General features: G+C 40.3%; 1 pseudogene across 1 annotated transcript in view; it reads right to left on the reverse strand.

Annotated features, from left to right (window-relative positions):
• LOC309354803 (olfactory receptor 14A16-like) overlaps positions 1-16,584 on the reverse strand; it is a 50,694-nt pseudogene that overhangs the window by 23,868 nt on the left and 10,242 nt on the right. The window lies entirely within an intron of this gene.

A 16,584-nucleotide genomic window follows, 5' to 3' on the forward strand; every position in this document is an offset into this window, starting at 1 on the left:
AGAATAAAAAAATCTGGCAGTGATCTTCCCCTTTTTTGGGGGGGGGGTCAGTTGTTGAGCTTTATTTTTTAGGGAGGGGATACTAAAAAATTGAACTTTGTTAAAGGGGGATGGGAAACAATCAGCCTCAGAGCGAAATCCCCATCTTCCGTTCTAGCGATCATGCGTGAATGGAGGATGGGGTAAGTGGACAGGCCAGATGCTAATAGGCGACCGCAAAAGAAAAGGATGACCAGTTGGACATCCCTGGCATATGGAATTGCGGTCATCCTATCAGTCTGTCCTCGGGTCCATAGCTGCTGTTGCTGAAAGCCAGGTCGGCTCTGTGTAAGACCTCCCTCATCCATCTGATTATTGATGAGGAGGCCAATCTGTTCCTTATCTCTGAGGCCTGGGTGGGTGAGCAGGGTGGAGTTGCCCTCTCCCAAATGTGCCCACCCGAGTATTTGGTGCAGCATCAGAGCAGATTTGAAGGTTGGGGAAGGGGAGTTACCGTAATGCACAGATATTCCTCCTCTCTCCCCAGGCTTTCTGTTCATTTTGGAGCAGGGAATGTGTGTTCCTGGCATTGGGCAATTGGGACATATTAGGGATTCTGGTGGTTTACCACCAACTTTGCTGCCCATCAGTCTGTTTGCCAGAGGTGGTCTTGGAGATGGTGTTAAGAACTTCTGGACTTCTGGTTTGGGGGACTTCAATCTAAAGGGTTTGCAGATGACTCAGGAGGATTTTCTGGCTGATATGAGAGGTTCTCCTGTTGAAGCTCTGGCTGACCTCTGGGACATATGAATGACTTGGGCCATTGACACAATCACCTATGCACACCCTCTCCCACTTGATTGAGCCTGTTTGGCTCCTTGCAATAGAAAAACTTCAGTCAAATGCAATCAAACACTGGTCTATACTTTGCTGCTCCCGATGCATCCTCATTGTGGAGTCCAGCAGAGCTTTTCTGGTTACTGCGGTTAATCAGAATTTTGGGGTTATCCAGAGTTTTGGTGTATACTGACATCAATATGCTGATGGCACAGAGCTCTGAAATTCCTTTACATCTGCAGGTGTGGCAGTTGGATGTGCTCCAAGTAAAAAAAACACACCCTCCTTTCTCAGATACAGGCTACTATTTTTACAGCAAAAGTTTTAGCTTACAACTCCTTTTCTAGACATTAGGCCAAATGTCTTTTTTTAAAAAAAATATTTATTAAGGTTTTCAATATGAATACATAGTTGGTTCACAACATAATATCTGTCTTAACATATTTTCATAACTACTCTGGACTTCCTCTCATCTCCCGCTCCCATTTTCATCATAAGAAAAAGGATTTTCCAGCAAATTATCATCTTGTTTGCGTTTTATGCCCATAAATTTAGTTTATAATCTAATAGTTCCCAAATGGTTCACATTTTCTTAATCTCACTTGTCTTCCTAATTCTATCTAATTTTGTGGTGCCCGTTTATTTATGATTTAGCAACCTGCTTAACATTCAGTCAAATTGCAATAGTTTTGTAAATAAATCTTGAATTTCTTCCAGTCTTCTTCCATCCTCTCTTCTCCCAGGTCTCGGATTCTGCCTGTCATCTCGGCCAGTTCCATGTAGTCTATCAGTTGCATCTGCCAGTCTTCCACTGTGGGGAGATCTTGAGTTTTCCAGTGCTTCGCTAGGAGTATCCTTGCTGCTGTTGTTGCATACATAAAAAATGTTCGGTCCTTCTTTACCACCCCTTGGCCGACAATGCCCAAGAGAAAGGCCTCTGGTTTCTTAGTAAAGGTATACTTAAATACCTTTTTCAATTCGTTATATATCATTTCCCAGAAGGCCTTCACTTTAGGGCATGTCCACCAGAGGTGAAAGAATGTTCCTTCACTTTCTTTACACTTCCAACATTTATTATCAGACAGGTGGTATATTTTTGCCAATTTGACTGGGGTCATGTACCATCTATAAATCATTTTCATTATATTTTCTTTCAGAGCATTACATGCAGTAAAGTTCAACCCAGTAGACCACAACCTTTCCCAGTCCTCAAACATGATGTTATACCCAATGTCCTGCGCCCACCTTATCATAGCAGATTTAACCGTTTCATCTTGAGTGTTCCATTTTAGCAGCAGGTTATACATTCTAGAAAGTACCTTAGTCTTTGGTTCTAACAGTTCTGTTTCCAATTTCGATTTCTCCACCTGGAACCCTAACTTCTTGTCATTTTTTAAAATTTCTTTAATCTGAGCGTAATGTAACCAGTCTCGCACTTTATCCTTCAATTTCTCCTGACTCTGCAATTTCCAATTATCTCCATCTTTTTCTAGTATCTTCCAATATTTTGGCCAATTGGCCTCCATATTGGGTGTTTTTCGGGCCTTAGCTTCCATAGGTGAGAGCCACCTTGGGGTTTTATTTTCCAATAAGTCTTTATATTTTGTCCAGACATTAAACACTGCTTTTCTGACAATATGGTTTTTAAATGCCTTATTGATCTTAACCTTATCATACCATAAGTATGCATGCCATCCAAATGCATTGTTGAAACCTTCCAAATCCAATACATCAGTGTCTTCCAGGAGTAGCCAATCTTTTAGCCAGCAAAAAGCTGCGGCCTCATAATACAACTTTAAGTCCGGCAGGGCAAAGCCCCCTCTATCTTTTGCATCAGTTAATATCTTATACTTAATTCTGGGCTTTTTGCCCTGCCAGACAAACTTAGAAATATCTCTCTGCCACTTCCGGAAGCACTCCGTCTTGTCCACAATCTGTAATGTTTGAAATAAAAACAGCATTTTTGGCAATACATTCATCTTGATTGCAGCAATTCGGCCTAACAAAGAAAGTTTCAATTTGGACCAACTATCTAAGTCTCTCTTAATTTCTGACCAACATTTTTCATAATTATCTTTAAATAGACTCAGATTTTTTGCTGTTATGTTTACCCCTAGGTACTTTACTTTTTTAACCACATTTAATTCTGTCTCTCTCTGAAACCGTTCTGACTCTGTATCTGTCAAGTTCTTTTCCAATACCTTAGTTTTCTGTTTGTTTAGTTTAAATCCCGCCACCCGACCAAAGTCTTGAATCAATTGTAGTACTCTTTTCGTACTAGATTCTGGCTCCTGCAGGGTCAAAACTAGGTCATCTGCAAAGGCTTTAAGTTTATATTGTTTCGCTCCGACCTGAATTCCTTTCACCAACCGGTCCCCTCCAGAACAGAAATAAATAACAAAGGGGAGATAGGCCAAATGTCAAGTACCAGAAACAAAGGTGTTCAGAGCAATGCAATAGAAGGAAACTTTCCCCGTATTTCCTTAGGGTGGACTTAAAACTTTTCTGAAATGATCTTGTAAACATGATTTTTTCCCTAGAAGCAAAGAAAGAGATTTAATGAGATCAGGGAGCTGCTTAGCTAGGTTGCAATTTTCAAAATTACTATGATTAATTCCAATTCTTGTAAGAAGAACAAAGAAAGAGCTCAACTTACAATGATGGGTGATGCAACACTGAATTGTGCTGAAGTCTTTGTTTATCATCAGTTCATCTCCTTCAAGGCTGGGCTAAATATGACTCCTGCTCTTTGGTCCCTTTCTCCACAGTTCTGCTTGTGTGTCTCTCATGAGAAACTTTAGCTGTGTGTCTAATCTAGAGAACCACTATAGCTTGGGGTGTAGTTCAGAATGTTAGCATGATGAGGCACATCCTTGCCCTTCAGTGGGTATTGTTGCTGCTGCTGTTGCTACTGCTTTTCCCTTCTCTTGTATCTAAAGACATAAAAGATGCATGCAGTTATAACAGAAGCATCCAAGACAATTTCTATCATCCAGGAGATGCTGTAATTGGTGGGATCTTCTCTCTCATATTTCCTCAATTTGATTGGCTCAGTTTTAAAAATCTTCCAGTTAATCATCACAAAGCATATAGGTAAGTTCGTCTTCACTGATTAGAAGTACAAATTCAACATGGAACCTGTGCCAAATATCTAAAGGATCTACTACTCTCTTCCCATTGAAGAGCCTTCATGCTTGTGAGACTAAATGCTTTCTCTTCTCCAGTGACCAAATGCCGATTCTCACACACCCCATATCAAACCTGTTTGTGTGTCTGCAACCAAGAAGTGCCTGATTCAATGGACCACATTCTCTTAGATTGTTCTTTACACAGTAGACTTTGCCAACTGATGCTGAGCAAAATAATGGACCACAAATGAGGGTTCTCCTAGCAGACTGGGACAAAGATATCACTGCTCTAGTAGCTTCCTTTTTAGCCACAATCTTACCCGACAACAAACCATTTTTTCAGGAAACAGGGTGTAGCAGAATATCTAAGTGCACACGATCACAGTGTGATCTTATAACCCTTGACAGCTTCACCCTTGAAACGTTTATACTGTGATGCCAATAAAAGTATTTGATTTGATTTGAATTCAATTTGCCCAGTTATGATTATGGCTGGCCATTCACAGAGTGATCTGCGCATGACCGCAGTTCATGCAGTACATCACACTTGCATTTAAGAAACTCAGAAGTGCCCTGAATACTTTTTTTCTGAATTCCTTTTTGTTTTTTAAGGAAACCTAGAAGTGCAGTGACTATCAGAACATATTATATCAATGCCCAACTCATTCATAGAAATTATGAATAGAAGTGGAATTGCATAAAAATGACTCTTTTTTGGGGGGAGGGGCGTGGATGTGGGTGGGTGGGTGTGTATATTACATGAACTTTAAGGTTAGCATGTTGTATGCATTGCTGGGAAATAACACTGCAGCAAATAAATGCTATACATATTGACAAATGAATAACAAACATAGTTCGAGTAGATACAGTTGCTAAGCTTTAAAAACAAGATTGAAAGGTGCATTAGCTGCCACACACACAAAAAAAACTTGCAATTAAGTTTAAAAGTTGGGAGGCAAAATGGTAAGCTTTTGCTGAGAAATGGTTCTGTAAATATACATGAGTCATATACATCTAAATGCTGCAAGTTGAAATGGTTTCCAAGAGAAAAATTGCCATCTATATGCACAGATATCCTGCAGTTTAAATGCTTGTTATACATGAGTTGACTTATTCAAACATGATGAATTAGTACCCAAACCTTGCTATACAAACTGCAGATTCATATATGCAAGCAGCCGGATATGCATCCGGTACTGTACAAAAATAAGCAGTCTTAAACAAGCCTTACTTGTGTGTGTGTGTGTGTGTGTGTGTGTGTGTGTGTGTTGGTCTGCAACAGCCATTTTGCCAGAAGCCATGATGGATGGGAGAGAAGGGGAGGAAAGGGGAGAGACTGGACAAATAAGATAGCGTTTTTTCCCCCTCCTTGTTTGCCGTGGGAATGTTTCAGAAGGTTCTCGTAGTTTGTCAAGCTTTTCTTCATCATTTTGGGGTCAAACACCTGTGGTCAGGAGCACATTAGAATGGAATTCATCAATGTGTCATGCGAAAGCTCTCCTAACAAGCCACCCTTAGCTAAGTTGGTAGAGCATGAGACTCTTAAACTCAGGGTTGTGGGTTTGAGCTCTGTGTTGGTTGAAAGATTCCCATTACAGGAATTTGGACTAGATGATCCTCGTGCTTCCTTAGAAGTTTACAATTCTACGAACCCCTGATTTCCTAAGAACACATTATATATTCCTTTGTGTATACGTGTGTGTGTGTGTGTATATAATATGAATAAAAATAGGGTGCACATATGTCTGGGGAAACCTGGACATGTCCTCTTTTGGGGGGCCAACATGCCCATCCAGGTGGATTTTTAGATTTTTAGATTTTAAAGGAAATGTCTGGGTTTTTAAAAATCATGCTTGCTCGTGCTGTTCAGACTCGGGTTCATTTGAGCTCAAGCTTGCTCAAGCTCAGGCTCACTGGACTCAGGCTTGCTGGGCTTGGGCTCACTCGGGCTGCTCTGTACACCGCAGCTGTTGCCAGCCCAAGCAGGGAAAAGAGGCTCACAGGCACAGCAGCAGCAGCCCTACATGCACCCATGTGCCTCTTTCCCCATCTTCGGCTGGCAATGGCTTGGGTTGTCCTCTTTTTTGCTCTTCAGTATATGGCAACACTAATAAAAATGTTGTTCAGTAACATGTATTTGAAGCAGATGATTTAATCTGTAGCACAATTTCATCTGTTATTTTTTTGCCAGTCAGTGTGCTGTCATCTTTTACTTGACATTCATTAATAAAACAAGGGGAAAACAAAGTTCAGTGAAGGGAATACCAGATATGATTTGGTGTTTGGGATTTGTAAGAAAAGCATCTGTTATAATAATATTAGTTTCACTTGTAGACTATGAGCCAAAGGAAATTGCCTTATCTTGTAGAGGATATATTCCAATTTATGGATGTCTGAGCACTAGTAATGACTTTCATGTTGGGCTTTGGTTAATATTATTTCCTCATATAATATCAAACCATGAAAAACAACAACAATAAGAGCACAGTTCAGTCACTAATCTCATGGGGAATAGTCAATGCATGCTTATATTTATTTTAGATACCACTTTAGATATACCACTTGATACTAAAGAAAAACCTCAAAGTGGTTTCCTCAAAGGGATTCAATTTTGACAAGCTCACACCTCATCGAATATTCTCCCTATCACTCATGTTTCCACACCTACAGCCAGATTCAGAGAATGATAGAATAGTAGAGTTGTAAGGGACTGCAAGGGCCTTCAGGTCCAACCCCTTTCAATGTAGGAATTTCAGCTGAAGCATACATGACAGATGGTCATCCAACCTCTGCTTAAATACCTCCCAGTTCCTTTTGTTCCATAACAGCCATTTCATATTCTCATGTGGATCAGGTGGACAGCAAACTTTCTACATGAAACTGAGAGTGAAAATAATCTATATAATAGTCTATGACTGCTTGTCTATTTCATTGTAGTGCAGTGCTTCATAATTATCAGCAGGTCCTCTCATTGATTTTTGCCGTTCATGAGATCAATAAGAATCCCAGGCTGTTGCCCAATGTCACTTTGGGTTTCCACATCTATGACAACCTTTTTGATGCAAAAAGTACATATGAGACCATCCTGGACCTATTGTTTTCAAAGCAAATGAATGCAATTAATAATTATGATATGAATAAGGATGTTTTGTCTGTCATTGGAGGTTTCAGTGTCGAAGATGCCTACCAGATGGCCACCATCTTGGATCAGTACAAGATACCACAGGTGTGTTTATGTGTGTGCATCTCAGCTTGTGCATGCAGGAATGTATAAATATAAATAAGGGTAAGCAATACACTACAGCTCCCAACCTCACACAAATACCACAGAGACTGTGAATTACTGTAATCTTGCTGAATCATGCCAGTTAGGATAGGAAAATTATAGCTCATCTTCAAGGGTACTATTTTAACAAAATGAAAAAGTTTCATGTTAAAATAATGATTAAATAATGTGCATGGGGATGTATGGCTGTGCCAGTTACCCTCAAACCCACTAACTATGGGTAGATTCCACACATGTGCAGCTGTCTCATTTTTTTTATATTGCATGAAGGGACAATGGGAATATGCCAACTGGGGCAAAGCCTGGGGCACTGTCTCCAGTCTCCTTATCAACACCTTTTCATGGATGGAATATGTGACTACGCCTAAGTACAGTGGTACCTTGAGTTACACACGCCTCACATTACAAACTCTTCAGGTTACAAACTCCACTAACCTGGAAGAGTTACCTTGAGAACTTTGCCCCAGGATGAGAACGGAAATCGTGTGCCGGCTGTGCAGCAGCAGCAGCAGTAGCAAGAGGCCCCATTAGCAAAAGCACGCCTCTAGTTAAGAACAGTTTCAGGTTAAGAACAGACCTCCGGAACGAATTAAGTTCGTAACTAGTGGTACCACTGTACTGTGAAAACTGAAGATTAGTCAGTCCACACATACAAGTAAGCTCATGCAATTAGTAATTAACAGCACAAATCCTTGTATACATTTACTCAGAAGTAATATGTACTGCATTATGTTGAGCTTAGTCTGCTAGAGCAATAGCTTAGTCTGCTAGAGCTTAGTCTGCTAGAGCAATAGCCAAAAATATTAGGTTGGAAATCCCATACTATGTGTACTTTTGTCCGTGTGGAAGTAATACTGAGAGTATTGAAAACGTTATTTCTAAAGAATATGCTGGAGGAAAAATAGTATTACTAAATATTTGATGGGCATTGTATTGTTATTTCTCCAAGTTCTAATAAGCCATGTTTCCTGCATTAGCTCACTTATGGAGCCTATGACACAACACTGAACAGTAAAGCTCATTTTCCTTCATTATATCGAATGGCACCAAGTGAAACAATTCAGCCAATTGGAATTGTCCAGATACTTCTTCATTTTCAATGGACATGGGTTGGCATCATTGCTTCAGATGATGATGATGGAGAAGGCTTTGTGCAGATTTTAACATCTCTGCTTACCCAGAATAGCATTTGTGTTGCCTTATTGCTCAAGATTGAAAAAGTGGAACTTGCCTATGGTGGGAAACCTACTACACAAATGTCAAGGATTGATGCAGCACTTGAGTCTGAAGTCAGTGTGTTTATTGTCAGTGGAAGTTACCATTCTCTATGGGACTTAAAACTTAGATTGCGAGTACGTAAATTTTTTGAAACTGTTGATTTTAGGAAAGTTTGGATTACAACAGCTCGGTGGGATTTCACTAAGGAAATAAGTGCATTCCGTGGTTTTGATGACACATTCAATGGCACCTTGTATTTCTCAGTAGAGACAGATCCCGTTCCCGGATTCGAGAATTTCCTGAAGAATTTAAAACTTGATGAATCAGTGATGCCCTTTCTCTGTTTATTCTGGCAATATGCATTTAGCTGTTCACTTTCTCGTGGAAAGTTTTCACGTTGCAAATATGATCGCAGATGTAAAGGAAAGGAAAAACTAGAACGATTACCTGCATATATGTTTGACATGGATATTACTAGTAAGAGCTATGCTGTCTACAATGCTGTCTATGCAATAGCTCATGCTTTACATGCCATTGATGTGTCAAGTCAAATGCTAACGATGGATAGAGGCAAATTCAAACACTTGAATCTTCAGCCATGGCAGGTAAAGCCCATCATTCTGTTGAATTTCTTGCTGCAGGTGGAATCAACTCTGACGCTTGCAATTTTAGAACAATCTTGTAACTAAGTTATCTTCTAGAGATCATTGAAAGATCTTCTAGAGATCTTTAAATACTAGGGGTGCACTTTGTATCTGTGTATCTCCAGGTTAAAGGTTGACGTTTTTATGTTCCCAGATTGGGCTATGCCATTAACCAGCTCCTTGAGTTCAATCAGCAATTCCCTGAAGTCCTGTTTTGCTCTGTTTCACAGACTCTTAAATGGTCCACCACCACACACACACACAGAGAGAGAAAATCAAGCTGACTTGGAAAATGCCCTGAGCTCAAGTGTAGAGGGGCATGAGAATTGCAGTGTCTTCCATTTGGGTGGACATAGCTAACTTTTAATCTGGTGAACTATTTTCCCATAGCACCCCAAAAGATTCCAAAAGAAAGTACTTCTTCACACATCACATAATTAAATTGTGGAATTTACACTAAAAATAGTTAGTGATGGACTCCAATCTGCATGGTTTTGAAAGGAATAAGACACATTAATAGATGATAAAGCTATCAAGAGATTGTAGCTATGATGGTCATGTTTTGACTGTGCAAAGGGAGTGCCTCTGAAAATCAGAGAAAAGGATGCTGGACAAAATGGGTCTTTGGCCAGACCCACAGGCCCTTCTTACAATATCATGCTTTAATTGAAAAGTATTTGTCTCTGACTGGATGCTAGTTTAAACAGATTCAATATAATATGCTCAAATTTACAGAAACACAATAACATTTTTCTCACTTTAGGTCAATTCTTTATTGAAAAATATCCACTTTAACAATGGTGCTGGGCAGGAAGTCTTGATAGAAAATGGAGAAGTTTCAGCTGGCTATGATATCATCAACTGGGTTCTTTTTCAAAACCAGTCATTCCTCAAACTCCAGGTTGGAAAAATTTCAGCAAGTCACAGTTTCACCCTCAGAGACGATATAATTAGGTGGAATAGCAAATTGAAACAGGTATGAATTTAACTATTTTTTTAAAAAAAAAATCCCAGGAACACCCCCAGGCAAAACACTACAACCATAATCCTATTTCATTTGCAACACTTATAAAAGTGTGAGTTCTGCAGCTCTGCACAGTGAATGAACATTTATGGAGTAAGGTGATCTTTAAAGCTTACACTATTTGATGGTTGTTGGGTTTCAGTATTTTTAAATGCACAGCTTCAACTCACTTTTCAAAATTGCATCTCCCCCCCCCCCGAAAGTATTATCATATGCCACAACCCAATCTCTGAGTAATTCGTTTCCAGGGGGTTCCAGGTGCATTTACAAAGGTCTCCTGTTTTCTTTTGGACAATGAGGCACAGTGGAGACTGTGGTGTCTTCATGAGATATGGTTTATCTAGACATATTTACAACCTGAGCTTGCCATGGAGGAGTCAGAGCATCAATATTCCAAGAGGCCCTGCTTCTCCCATAGATTCAGCAGCATTCCTGCCCTGCAACTTGCCTTCTTAGGTCACATAACATCTAACTGACCCTCCTATCTCCCCCTGGACTACACTTTTGCACACATTATTTCCAAGTGTCTATTCTATACTCCTGTCTTTTGCATGCAGGGTGAGAGAGGGCCCCATTCAAAAGCCTTTTCACACTTAGCCCTTTGATCTTGTGTTGTGTTAACAACCCATTTCTCCAGGCTAACACCTCAAAGGAAATTATCTTTTGAAACACATGTTGATTCTCATGGATTGGGAAGTTTAGTGCACAATTCAGGAAGTTTCAGCAATGCTAATTCCAGAGAAATAAAATAATTTAACACATTCCAAATACACACATGGGTCTAGTAATCAGTTTTAACCCACAAACCTTAATTAAATCCTATGACCTAGTGCATCCAGAGATTCCAGTGGTTTGGCCAAAGTTTCTTCCTTTAGACCAAATCAGAGAGATCAAGAGTGCGGTCTTGTCATATTGTGGCAAACCAGGACCTTCATGCACAATGCCCATGATTCCATCCCGGAGACGCCCCTTTGATGCTGTTAATATAGCAACAAGAATGCAGTTTCACTTCACCTCTGAGGCACACTCTGCCATCTCTTGCATCAGACAGATGCAAAAACAACAACAAATGCTAAACCCACAGGACTCTTGATACTACATTCAGTTCTTAAACTTTTTGTATGATCAGATACCACCCCAAGCAAAGTGTGTTGAGAGCTGCCCACTTGGATACAGGAAGATGGATCAGGCAGGAAAACAGGCCTGCTGCTATGACTGTGCTCCATGTCCAGAAGACATGATATCTAATGAAACAGGTATGTGATGTCACTCTTTAGGATGTGTATCATATATCTATATCTATATCTATATCATCTATATCTATATCATCTATATCTATTAGATATAGATATTTGTTTCATGGAATGAAAAAATATATAGAATGGTTACATAAAGACTAATGAATATAAAATGAGATACACTATACAAATGCCAATCCGATCATGTTAGCACAACAACATTAGCAGCTAAAGCAAATATAATCATCCCTGTAAAGTGGGGGGATTCTGAGGAACCAGCAGGGCCAGCGGGGTGCAGACTGGATCCTAAGCCCATTCAGCTGGGTCACATGACCTGGTAACCTGATGTAAGTTAAGCTACCTTAACAAGTATTCAAAAGGCTTGTTTTCCCTCTAAGAGAACAGTTCAGTCAGCAGGAACACAATTCTAATAGAGCTTGGAAGTGAGGAATTTTGCATTGGCATAACTTGTGCCAGATTTCTTTCCACGTGTTTCTGTTGAATAGGTTTGTTTCTGATATTTCTTCCTGGGGGAGGGGGAGGGGACTCCTGTCCATGTACATTTCATCCACTTTAGTAAAAAGTAGAAAATTCATAGTCATTCAATGGGAAACCCAGCTTCATTTTGCATAGACCAAGTGGCTTGGATCCCAAAAAAGCAGACCTAAGGGGAGACAGCACAGATGGATGTGGAAACATATCATTGTTTAAGATTGAGAAATGAGAAATACAGTGTAAAATCCTAGTGTTTGCTGCTCAATTTAAAAGCTTTCATTCTTGACCAAAAATACCTTTCTGGTGTGGTGTAGTGGTTAAGAATGGTAGACTCGTAATCTGGTGAACCGGGTTCGTGTCTCTGCTCCTCCACATGCAGCTGCTAGGTGACCTTGGGCTAGTCACACTTCCCTGAAGTCTCTCAGCCCCACTCACCTCACAGAGTGTTTGTTGTGGGGGAGGAAGGGAAAGGAGAATGTTAGCTGCTTTGAGACTCCTTAGGGTAGAGATAAAGCAGAATATCAAATCCAAACGCTTCTTTCTATCTCTCCATTTTGATATAGATCAAGAAAAGCCAATGTGGTGTCCTGCAGATTTTGCTCCATCGTTCCTGGTCAGGGCTGTTTGCGGCTCAGGGAGTCCAACAACACCAGTGGGCAAAATGCAGACATAAGCATATTTAAAGCATTAAGTCTTTTTTTTTATCTCTGCATGAAATGAACAGTGATATAGAAACGGGGTGGGGTGGACCTAATGATACTGTGTTTTGTCTTTTTAGATGCAATTAATTGTGCCAAGTGCCCAGAAGAGCAATATCCAAATGCGGACAAAAATGAATGCATCTACAAAGTGAAAACTTTCCTAACCTATGAGGAGCCCTTGGGAATCGTTTTAGTTTTCATAGCTCTTTCCTTTGCTGTGGTCACAGGTATGGTGATATACACCTTTATGAAGAACTGGAATACCCCCATTGTCAAAGCCAACAACCAGAACATTACCATCACTCTTCTCATCTCCATCCTGCTTTGCTTCCTTTCTTGCTTGCTCTTCATTGGCAAACCTGGGAAGGTGACTTGCCTTCTACGGCAAACAGCCTTTGGCATCGTGTTCTCAGTTGCAGTTTCTGCTGTGCTGGCAAAGACCATCATTGTGGTCCTGGCCTTTCTGGCTACAAAGCCGGGCAACACAATGAGGAAATGGCTAGGGCAGAAGGTGGCAAATGCTGTTGTTCTCTCCTGCTCCCTCATCCAAGTAGGCATTTGTACTGCTTGGCTGTCAGTCTCTCCTCCATTCCCAGATCATGACACGCACTCTCTGTCTGGACACATCATCGTTGAATGCAATGAAGGTTCAATCACCATGTTCTACTGTGTCCTTGGCTACCTGGGCTTTTTGGCCATCATCAGCTTCACTGTCGCTTTCCTCGCCAGAAAGCTGCCTGATTCTTTCAACGAAGCCAAGTTCATCACGTTCAGCATGTTGGTGTTTTGCAGTGTCTGGGTCTCCTTTATTCCAGGTTATCTGAGCACGAAAGGGAAATACATTGTGGCAGTGGAGGTGTTTGCCATCTTGGCTTCCAGCACCGGCCTCTTGGCTTGCATTTTCTTCCCCAAATGCTATATCATTGTTCTAAGACCTGATCTAAACAGCAGGAAGCAACTAACAGGAAAAGGGAATTGATGATCAATTCTTATTCTAACCTTTAAATGCATTTTTGTACTGTTTACCTTTGGTCCATTTCTCCATTGTCCAATCCAATTTTAAGGCACTTTAATCACTGAGCTATATTTGTAAATTAATGCTGGCTAGTGAGGTTGGTTCTGGGCAATAGGTGGGCTTAATCACAGTTGACATTTGGTTTCAGCTAGAGCCATTATGGGATGGTGCTCCTATGAACAGTTAACAAACTTCAATATTTACAAGATTACTCTTGCAGCCCTATGAATATATGAATTCCTTTTTATATATTTTCAATCTTTTTAAAAGTAATTTTTATTTATCCTTATTCTAAACCTTTAGTTATCTATGTTGTGTACATTCGGTCTGTTTCTCCTTCTTCCAATCCTGTTTTTATGCATTGTAATCATTGAAATGGATTTGTAATACTAACTAGGGATTTTATTTCTGGGAAGTGAGTTGGATTGTTCATGCAACAGGATTGTCCCTTATTTCAATGGAAAATGCCACATCCTGTGTTGATATAGTTTTGTCCTGTATTTCAGGTAATCTCTCTCTCTCTCTCATTGTTCTAACACGTGATCTAAACACCAAGAAGCAACTAACAGGAAAAATAAATTAATGGTTAATTATTATTCTAAATCTATATATATATTGTGTAGTTTACATTTAAACCTATCCAGTTTTAATATACTGTAATCACTGAACTATATTTGTAAATTAATGTTGGCCAGTGAGGTTGGTTCTGAGTTGGATTAATCACTCCACAGTTGATTTGAATAGAAATGGTCTCAATGACTAATACCACTTCCAATTCAGAAGAGTGTCAAAGTCAGATCTAGTTTGAGGATTTGGTTGGTAATTTTGCAATCCCACCACATGTGAAGGACCAAACCTTTTTCATCACATTCCCTCCAGCATAGTGGCAGTTATAACATATGATAGTTTAACAGGTGTCCAGCACCATCTGAATATAATTTTTAAAATCAGAAGTGAAAAGGAGCAGTTTGAAGTTGTTTGAATGCCCTTTCTTAGCTGTTTCCCGCTGCTTCTTTGTGCAGCTGCTTGCAAAGGGCTTTCAAACAACCCTACACTGCTCCTGCAGCTGTCTGAAGCTTTTTGCAAACAGTTTTCCCATTCTCCTCCTCTAAACTTCTAGTTTCAGAGAAGTATGAAGCTGCTTCTAAGAGCACCGCTGGAACAGATAAGCAATACTCACTGAATGGAAACAACTTTCTCCTCCTTGAGGAAGGAGCAATGTGGGTGTCTGAACACCCTTTGCAGCAAAGAGCTTTCACAAGCCCTACACTCAATTTTGAAGTGCTAACAAGTAGGGTTTCAAAGCACAGCATCGCCTGATGCCACTGAGACATTATCATATGCTCCAGCAATCACAATTCTCTCATGGCACTCATGGAATTAAAAAAGCCACCCCATTTTCTGATTTAATCTGCGAATGTTCCAATGCTGGAGGATGAGCTGGTATGCATGGAGAAAGCCAATTTCATGGAAACAAAAGGGTTACCAGTATTAACAGGGCTGTCATTCCTAGAGAGAAAGGGAAGGGTGTCAAAAGAGGACCTTCCAGTGTGGTGTAGTGGTTAAGAGCAGTAGACTTGTAATCTGGTGAACAGGGTTCACGTCTCCACTCCTCCACATGCAGCTGCTGGGTGACCTTGGGCTAGTCACACTTCTTTGAAGTCTCTCAGCCCCACTCACCTCACAGAGTGTTTGTTGTGGGGGAAGAAGGGAAAGGAGAATGTTAGCCACTTTGAGACTCCTTCAGGTAGTGATAAAGTGGGATATCAAATCCAAACTCTTCTTCAAAGTCTTCTTCCTGTCCAGTGTCTGTCCTTCCATGTATTTGTGAGATTTACTACCCCAACTTTCTTCCAATTAAAGCTCAGAGTGGTTGTACCCTTGTTTTATCAACCTGTGGGGTGCTGGAGTTTGAGGCGTGTGGGGTGACGAAGTTATGATGGTCGAGGGTTGGCACTGCAGCTAGGTGGGCTTCTAGGGGGAGGGGTTTTCTGCATCATGAAAAACTTAAATAAGAATCTTAACATGCACCATCCCATGACTGTGATGCTGACGTAGAATAGGGAAAAAATATTTACCCAAATATTCCACATGTTTCTGGATTATAAATAAATTCAGTACATTGATTTTGATGAACCATTTAAAAGGAAAAGCTCATTAGAAGTAGAGGGGTTTTCACATAGAAGGTGGAATAATCAGGGAGGTTTTTCTCTGTTCAGTTCAGGGCTTGCCCCTCTAAGCCAAAACAGAACCTCCGTTCTCAGATGCAAGCTACCATTCGTATTGAAAAACCTAGCATTTTAGGCCCAAGTTAGGAAGTTAGGCCCAAGTGCAAACAACAGGAGAAATGTGTTCAAAGCAATGCAGTGGAAGTAAACTATCCCCATATTTCCTTATCATGAACCTAAACCTTTGCCATCAAAGAAATTTTGTAAACATGTTTTTCCAGAAGCACAGGGAGGCCATTATTGAAACCAGGGAACTGTTTCACTACCCTGAAATTTTTGAAATCACTGTTATTAATTTCCAATCTTGTAGAGTCAACATTAACATCAAAGGGTTTGTTTTTTTAAAGGCAGAGTAGAAAAGATGGGTCATTCAGTTCTGAACTGTGCAGAAGTCACAGTGTGCACCTCTACTCTGGAATATGCTCCCTAGGGAAATAAGACAAAATATACCTCCTGTTCTTTAGTTGCTGTCTCAACAGTTGGTGCATTTGTGGTTCTTGTGAGAAATTCTCCTATTGTGCCTACTGCAGGGAACTATTGCAGCTTGGAGGGAAATTGAGAATGTCAGAATGCTGCTGTGGGCTGAGGAGGCACGTTGTTGTGCTTTGGTGGTTATTAATATTGCTGCTGTTGCTGATGCTTCTCCCTTCTCTTGTATCTCAAGACATGAAAGATGGATGCAGTTATTATAGAAGTATTCGGGACAATTTATATCAACCTGGTGATGCTGCAGTTGGTGGGATCTTCTCTCTCATATTTCCTGAATTTGTTTTGCTCAATTTTACAAATCT

The sequence above is a fragment of the Podarcis melisellensis genome, assembly GCF_964234715.1.
Source record: "Podarcis melisellensis genome assembly, chromosome: 13".
NCBI classification, from domain to species: Eukaryota; Metazoa; Chordata; class Lepidosauria; order Squamata; family Lacertidae; genus Podarcis; species Podarcis melisellensis.